This window comes from Lynx rufus, unplaced genomic scaffold, assembly GCF_022079265.1.
Source record: "Lynx rufus isolate CCGP_SWC_20201006 ecotype Redwood Valley unplaced genomic scaffold, mLynRuf1.p SCAF_13, whole genome shotgun sequence".
Lineage (NCBI taxonomy): Eukaryota > Metazoa > Chordata > Mammalia > Carnivora > Felidae > Lynx > Lynx rufus.
Window position 1 is genome coordinate 58,061,846 of NW_025814827.1, and position 8,662 is coordinate 58,070,507.

The 8,662-nt window shown below is 33.4% G+C and overlaps 1 non-coding gene across 1 annotated transcript; it reads left to right on the forward strand.

The window, feature by feature from the left end:
• Nucleotides 1-609: 609 nt before the first annotated feature.
• On the forward strand, nucleotides 610-757 carry LOC124509014 (small nucleolar RNA SNORA62/SNORA6 family). Its single transcript, XR_006961375.1, has one exon. It is a non-coding gene; the product is annotated as a small nucleolar RNA SNORA62/SNORA6 family (small nucleolar RNA).
• The last annotated feature ends 7,905 nt before the right edge of the window (nucleotides 758-8,662 follow it).

The window sequence follows — 8,662 nt, forward strand, 5'->3', positions numbered from 1 at the left end:
CTAAGAACAGCCTAACGTGTAGGACATAATTATCTTTAGGGGAGTAGTTTCAGATGCAGTTTTTCTTTGTGTTTTTGTCTTTTGTGTTTTTGTTTTTTCTCAGAGAATATGAAGAAGCAAACAGAACAATTCAGGCTACAAAATTTTGAAATTTCATAGTCCAAATGACTGAATTAAAAATATTGACTGAATTTAAAATACTGTAATCTGTAGCTTTTGGATAAATTCAATAATTCCTTGCCAAATAGTAAAATTCTGCTGAGAAGATGTAAATTAAAAGTAATTATTTTTAAAAACCCTATTTGACTTTCATTTTTAATTTTGGAGTGAGTCTAGTCTTCACATATGGCACTTTTTAGTACTTCAAAATCAGGATGCTACTAGTGAGTAAAGAGTTAAAAGTGATTAGTTCATGTTGGTAAAATTATACTTGTTGAGTAGATACTGAATATATTAGTTTTTGCTAATTACATTTTTTAAATTAAAATTAAATTTTCCTTTTTAAAATAGTTTCACTGGCTGTACCTAAGGTAATTTGATATATTCTAAAACATAGTAATGCTTATTGATTTTAAGCATTTAGTATAGAAATATAATAAAAACTAAGCACATGCACATTGTTAGATATTGAAGTTGAGGCTGCTGGTTAATCAGTGAACTCAAAAGTGTAGGTAGGGTGCTATGTGAGGGGCAAGTCTAACACCACAAGGGTCTCTGGCCCAGTGAGTGGAGTTTGATAGTAATTCTTACTACAGGTATAAAAAAATAAAAAGTAACTTAAAAAAGAAAGAAAAAAACTAAGCACAATATACTCTTCTTTCTTTCTTTAGTCAGTATTTTAAAAATTTCCCCCTCTCTTTTCAAAATTTTCAGATTAGTATTGATCAGATCAGGATAGGTAGGTTTTATTAATTAGTTTCCTTGAAGCAACAGCATATATTAGAAGAAATATGATAGGAAAGACAGATAAATACATAATCTTTAAGGCTTCAGGCATTTGGAAATTGGAGTATAGAATATTCTGGATTCTTTCCACAGATTAATTGTACAGAATTTATAATTGGAATGAATTCCTATTTACACACTTGCTTTTAAGAGTTTATAGTTAAAAAGTAACGATTTCAGTTTGGCAAATCTGATTGTTTCCTTTTAGAAATCTTCAGTGTCCAGTATTATAGTCAACTAGTATAGAGATTAGGGCCAGGACAAGTCTGCATTTCCAGGTAAGAAGACCAAAGACAAAACAAAAATTTTCCTTAAAAAGACAATACTTGATCTCCTGAGAATGCAGTAGAGACTTCCTCTGCATTTTTAACAGGCTGTTTGCTCTCTAAGATGTTCTGTATTGGTCTTTTATTACCTTTTTTTTTTTTTTTAAAGTCTCTTCCCCTCCCCAGAGTCCTTTGAAATGAACACATTATAAAAAAGAAAAACAAATTTACTTTTCTCAGGCTTTTTTTTTTTTTTTTTTTTTTGGTCTCAGGTATTTAATACTTTTTTAAAAAGTTACAAATGTTAACTCAAATACGGGCTGACGATACTACATATAACTAACAAGGCACTAGTATAGTAGTCATGGTTGATTAATGAAATGGGGAGTTCCTACCTTTTCCTTTTATGCTTTTGTTTTTTTTTCCTGGAGAAACATGGTAAATTTGAATAAAACATACATCATTTGCATAGGAAGTTATGTAATGATACCATATAGAGTATAATGATTTCCTAAAACCTTGTATTTAAAGTAACCTGAATTACAATGAGAGATAAACAGAATATTTACCCATCCCTTATGAGCTGCTGCTGATATGTAAATTTATTCTTCTACTTTGCACAAATATACTTTTGAGCTACTGCTTAAACACTTTGAGGTCCTTAGTCAAACAGTTTTAATGATGCCTCCAATATTATGAAAGTGTGACATTTGATGAATGTCTCATATAGTTTTGATATCTGGGCACATGTCAACAAAAAAAATTGAACATTGGTTTGTCATGCAACACCTAGATAATTTATAATTTTACTGTTTATATCCATCTTGACATTTTTTATCTGCCAAAGGCAGGTTTCATTTGGAATCTTAATCTGAGATTTATTTGGTGGATCTGGAAATCATAGCTAGGGTTCCCACAGGAAATGGTCCATCTACCAACAGATTAAATGGCAGTCCTGCAGTTGTTAGGGGAGCTCTGCATTTAACACACATGCATACTCATTCAGTCAGCACTGTGGAGAAAAATTAAAGTAGTAACCCAGGTTTAGGAACAATGTAGCTAAAAAGTCCCATATTTGCTGAATGACAAAGGGTTATATAGCAGCATTTCATTTTATTATTCGTGCTTGAATTTCTTGTTTGCTCTGTTGAGTCTGCTGACGAATACTAATAAATGCCTGCAACAATCCAGACGAGAGATGCCTGGCAACAAAGCTATGCGGTGGACCTCCCTGATCTTCTCCAGTTCACAACCTGACCTTTTGAAAAATTGGCTGGGCTAAGCTGCAGAATTTGGGTGTAATGGTTATTGTTAACTCCAGCTTTAGGATTTATTAATTTGTGTGATCAAGACTTACCTATACTTCAAAGTTTCAAAAGACCAAACACAATCATCCATCCATTAGAACTAACATTGTGTTTCAGTGATTTCCACTTAGTGTCTGACTGGTGATTCTTCTGTTTTGTTTTTCAAATCTAAAAATGCTCCTAAATAAAATAAAAGGCACATATAAAGAAAATCTGGTTTTTTCTCTTTATATTTCTTATTGGAAAAGTTAGCGTCCATACGTGATTGATGAAATTGCTGAATTCACGGACAGTCGGTATGTGTTCATATTTAACAAACAAAAAATAATTATGAAACCTGTTTTACTTGCGATTGTGGAAATATAAGACTTACCTAGTTCATTCATATTTTAATTACTTTATATAAATTATACCACAAGTTGAGAAAGGCTGAAGAGGTTAGAAATGCATAGTAGGTAGCCAAAATAATTCATATCACTGAAGGAAAAAAGGAATAAAGATCGCTCTTATGTTAATAAAATTTTAGGATACTTTTCACAATTATTTCAACCTAGATACTATTTGTAATGGTTTAAATAGGATGATACAAGTTTTACAGAGCTTTAATTTATGTGATATGTTCATAAGTTAATTAGGTAGCCTAAGCTTTAGGAGATTACACTATTGTACTGTGTTCATGGTCTTCATACAGTGAAGGATGTTAGAATTTAGAATCTGAAACATTATGATAGAAGTTAGTTCTTACACAGAAATCTCATCTCTTCCCCAGGAGAATGAATATTGATGTGCTCATGACTATGCAGACTTGATGAAACAAACACTTTTAAAAATTTGGTGTAGTACCACCACTTTAAATACCTTTTTCGTAATAAAATAAATAACAAAATTCCAGTAAAATAATTTTCATGGCTAGCCACTGGGTAATTTGAAATATGGTACACTAAGTCATTAGATTGTCTTAATCAAAGATGAAATAACCTCACCACTTCTTTTTGGTATGTTTCTCTAGATACACAGCCATGTATAGGAATGTAAAAGATGTAGTTTCATTTGAATGTTGAACCTTCACGTGCAAATGAATAAATTATGTGATATTGACAGGTTTCATGATTTTCCAACTTTATAAACCTTTGTAAAATCTTATTTCAATATCTTACAGCTACATCCTGACTCTGCCCTCAATGTTTTTGACTTCTCATTATATATAAAACACCTTATTAGAACTGCATAAGGCTTTATGTCTGTGCTTTCCAACATGGTAGCCACTGGCTGTGTGTGGCTTTGAGCACTTGAAATGTGGGCAGTGTGTATGCATGGCAATGAAAATGAAAGTTATAGTTCTTTCTTTTTTCTTCTTACTGCTGTTAAAGCCAAAATATATTGAAACCTCCCTGAGAGAGTATCCAGTGTCCAAGTGAAAAGTTTGTATTTTTTTAGCTAGAGATCCAAAAGTTACTTAATTTCTTGTGACTGCTAAATTAGAATATCTGAAGGATAAGTGCCTGTGATCTGCTAGCTGTGGTCTTGATTATATTTAATATTGTGCCAATATAGTGAGTGCTCAAATTGTGTTGCAGAAACAGGCAATTTTCTTACTATGAGACTGAATTTAAAGAAATATACTATTAAATTTTCTTTCTGTGGGATCTTTCGCTAGTGTCAGGATTTCTAAATTTTGAAGTCATATTACTTGTGTAACTTGTTCGTTTTATAATCCTCTACATGCTTTATTAAACCATTATATGTTAACTAAGTTTTAACCTCATTAAGTATTTTCTTTTTATTGTATGTTTCTCATTGAATGAGGCATTGTATTTGTTTTTATGTCCATGTCTTTGTATATTATAATAAATTTTTACTATATTTGATTTATTCTTTTTATATTTTAATTTAAAAATATTTTTGCTTTAAAAAAAATCTTTTGTTTTTAGCAGAGTTTTGCAGATAATAATAGCTAACATTTAGTGAGTATGTATTCTTTGCTGACACTTTTCCAAGAGGTTATATAACTTAAATAATTTAATCCTCATAACAACCTTTTGAGATATGTACTGTTATTATGTACTTTTATTGATAGGGAAATTGATGAGAGAGGTTAAGTAATTTGCTAAAGGTCATACAGCCATGTGGTGGAGCCAGAATTCAAACCCTGCAGTTTGGCCCATGCACTGTGGTTTTGCTAGGAAATCTAAATTCACCAGTGTTCTGCTTGGAAGTTCTAAACTTTTATCTTGTATACACTTATAGTGGGTGAGACCACTATGAAATGGCGTAAGTTTCTGATGTCTTTTTCTTTTATATTTGGCAGGGGTTGTGGGGGTAGGCCAATGTATGCATCTGTGGTAAATTAACCCTCCCCCGCATAAAAAACGATTATTTAGTAAAGGAGATAAATAGTATTTGTACACACACGTAGATAACCTACATTTTAACTTACTTAAGAAATTGGTAGAAGTTATTTGGAGCCACTAACTGCTACTGTTGCTCTGATTATGTTGAAACTAATATTCACTTAGAAAAATCCTTACCATTGAAAAAAGACATCTTTGGTTTAAAATATGGGACTACTATTGTAATTACATCAAATTTGCAGTCTTATTTAGTAGCAAAAAAGTGTCCTATCATTTTGATGTTCTTACATAGTGTGGTAATAGATAATATAAAAAAGAAAGAAGCTATAAACATGAAGTTTTTGGTTTTTTTTATATTTATAAAATTAGATGCTATAGCATAAATAATAACCTTTCTCTTCCAAAAAAAAAAAAAAAGTTTAAAGAAGTGATGACCATTGTGTTAGCAAGCATCAGAAAGAACATTAATAAATTGCCTCCTTTATGGTTCATTTTAGATACAAATGCCCCTAAGTATCACCTGCATCTGAAGGTGCAGAGGATCCATTTATTTGAATGTACTTGCCTATGGTATTTCTATTGCCCTTTCTCTTTTCTGCCCCTGAGCTCTCAGGTAGCTGTGATGTTGCTATTCTGAGTAACCCCAGTAGGATCCCTAGAGACAATTCTAGCTCAGCCACTCCGAAGAAACAGCTCTGTAAACAGTATTGACCCCCCCAGGGGACCATCAAATCCGTTTACACAGATACCAGTTGTCACAAACTATTTACAAAGCCAGACAGAACAGAATTTCCCAGCCTTTAAGAATCCCTATTTGATTCTAGCCACCTCCTCACTTCTGTGTAGTAGTTGTGAAATAACAGTTATTTTTGGCCATGAGTCATGATTTCTTGGGTAGCATCAATTTAACTGAGTGTATTCTACATTAACTAATGTATAATTGTCTGGACAATTGAACCCTAAGGGGATCCTAAGGCTTTCTTTCCTAGGGTAGGAAATGGTATAATACAATAAATTTTCTAGACTAAGGAATTGAGAATTTAATAGCAATGCTAGCATTAAGATAGTTGACCATACTGGTACTTCCAGAAATAGAGACTTTGTTAGATCATGAAAATGATCCATTGGAAGCAGCATGAAAGTTACTAGACAGACAGAGGGTCTTCAAAGCATATATTGCAGGTAGCCTAGGTACATGTATTAAGTATTAAAATCCCCCCCAAAATCTTTTCAAAGTCCACCCATTTTGCCCAGATGAGTAAACTGTCTCTAGCAATAGCAATTTGAGAAATAACTAGTAGTTTTCCTCTGTAAAATTACTTTGAAATGGTCACAGGATAAGCTAATATGGTAGTGATAGCATAAGATAGTAATAGCAAAAACTGGGAAATATATTTGGTTTGAAGTGGTCAAATTCTTATGTCCAGTAATACAGTCCTCACAGAAGAGCAAATAAATAACTAAAGGAATTGATAGTAGTTATAAAAATTCCCTGTTGTTTAACTCTTAGGAAAGAAAGTTAGGGGCGCCTGGGTGGCTCAGTCGGTTGAGCGTCCGACTTCAGCTCAGGTCACGATCTCGCGGGCGAGTTCGAGCCCCGCGTCAGGCTTTGGGCTGATGGCTCGGAGCCTGGAGCCTGCTTCCGATTCTGTGTCTCCCTCTCTCTCTGCCCCTCCCCCGTTCATGCTGTGTCTCTCTCTGTCTCAAAAATAAATAAATGTTTAAAAAAAAAAAAAGAAAGTTAGACTTCAGAGTCTTATGAATTATGAAGAAGACATTGATAATTTATTGTCTAAGTCCATATGGAGAAATATATTTAAATAGTAATAATTTTGTTAGTCATAATGATGGAATAGTTAATAATGACATTGATTAAACACTGAAGCAGATTACTAAAAAAGGTTATAGAGTTTCCATTTTAAACCATATGAGAGAGGAATTAATAGAATAGTTTTAGTTTTAAACTTTCATCTGTCTAGAGATATTTAGAAGTGAATAGGGTTTTTTTCTTTTAAATATATATCTTATCTTTCCAATTGACTGGTGTGCAAAGCAGACCTGTAACTTGCCTTTTTGTTGCATTGTATTGACATATATTTATACTTCTGTATGCAATGCTTTTTCAAGTGATGGGGCAATCCAGACAGCTTAGCTGAAGCTTTTAGTGGCTTCACCCCATTATCACTTCATAATGGTCTTTCTTGGGGTAGCTCGGTGGCTCAGTTGGTTAAGCATCTGACTTTAGCTCAGGTCATGATCTCATGGTTTGTGAGTTTGAGCCCCACATCAGGCTGTCTGTTGTCATTGCAGAGTCTGCTTCAGATCTACTCTCTCCCTCTCTCTCTGCCCTTCCCCCACTCGTGCTCTCTCAAAAAAATAAATAAATAAAAATATTTTAAAAAAGTAATGGTCTTTCTTTTGGGCTTGAGAGTGTAGGGAGAATAATTGAAGACTGAGTTAGAGTCACTAAGTGCTATCATCTTCTCTTGGTTGGAGATGGTACTAACTCAGAAATTGAACTTAAGTTGGGCCTTGAAAAAGGTAAATCAAACTTGACAAAATGCAATGTGATAGAGCAGTATCTTAAATTTGACTTGAAAAGTCAAAGTACATAATGCCTGCAACTTACTCTCAAATGTTATGGAAAAAATTACATAGGTAGGTAGATACAGAGAGAATGAAGAGAACAATAAAGCAAGTGTGGTAAAATGTTAACATTTGGAGAATCTGGGTGCCTTGACTCAGTACATAGGAACTGTGTACTATTTTTGTAGCTTTTTTATTAGATTGAAATTATTTCAAAGTAAAATGATAAAAAAATGACTTCTCTGCAATCAGTTCCTCTCAGCTCTCTCATTTGTCTCTGTTTTCTTCAGCATGTTGATGCGGTCAGTGAAGTCTTGGCTCTCATTTCTCCTTTCCATTGCTTGCCATTTTTCTGAATGATTTCAGTGTTTTAATAGATAACATTTTCAGTACCTTGATTCCTTGATTTCTTCCTCTACATGTACCTTCAGTCTATTTCATTTACCCATTCCCAGATGAACCACATCTTGGACTTTGTCTTACATATCACTCATTTTAGAAATTTTTACTCCCTGACTATAACATCTTGTCATTTCAAGAAAGATATACAAGAAATGTCTGTGTTTTTCCTAAAGCCATTCCTTCTCCTCTGTACCCATGCTTGTTCTTCCTGTTACTTTATTCTTAGAGTCTGTCAACTTTTTCATTACATCATCTAACTCAAACCGTTTGGTAGTTGATTGCTTTGCACATTCCTACTTGTCTTTTGTTGGAACAGATGCCTTTGTGAAATCTTCCCAGAATCTTCTAGTTGAGCATCAGTATGTCTACTATGTTTTATGTTTGGTCTCTATGACCCGAGTATAGCCATTTCTACGTTGTATTCAAATCGTCAGATCGGTTTGCCTCCTCACTATACTAGAGTCCTTCAGGGGAGAGTCTGTTTCCCACTCCTTTGTTTTCCTAGTACTTTCATATAACATATCGTATTGGAGGTTTCCATTAATTAGTTAATAAATAGATTAATTAGAAGGGTCAAACTTCCTATACAGAAGTTGAATTCTGATTTAGGATAATGTAATATGGCAGAGTAGAAAAGCATTGAGAGAAGATTTAAACAACATTTGCTATAATGGAAAAAAAATAGGCAGACAAAAGGAAAATTTTATAAATCAGCCTTGTTTACTCCAAAGTAAAATTAAATTTTCACTGGCAGAGTATGTATGGATAGTTTGACTTACAGAGCAGGCTCCAAATGCCTGGTAAA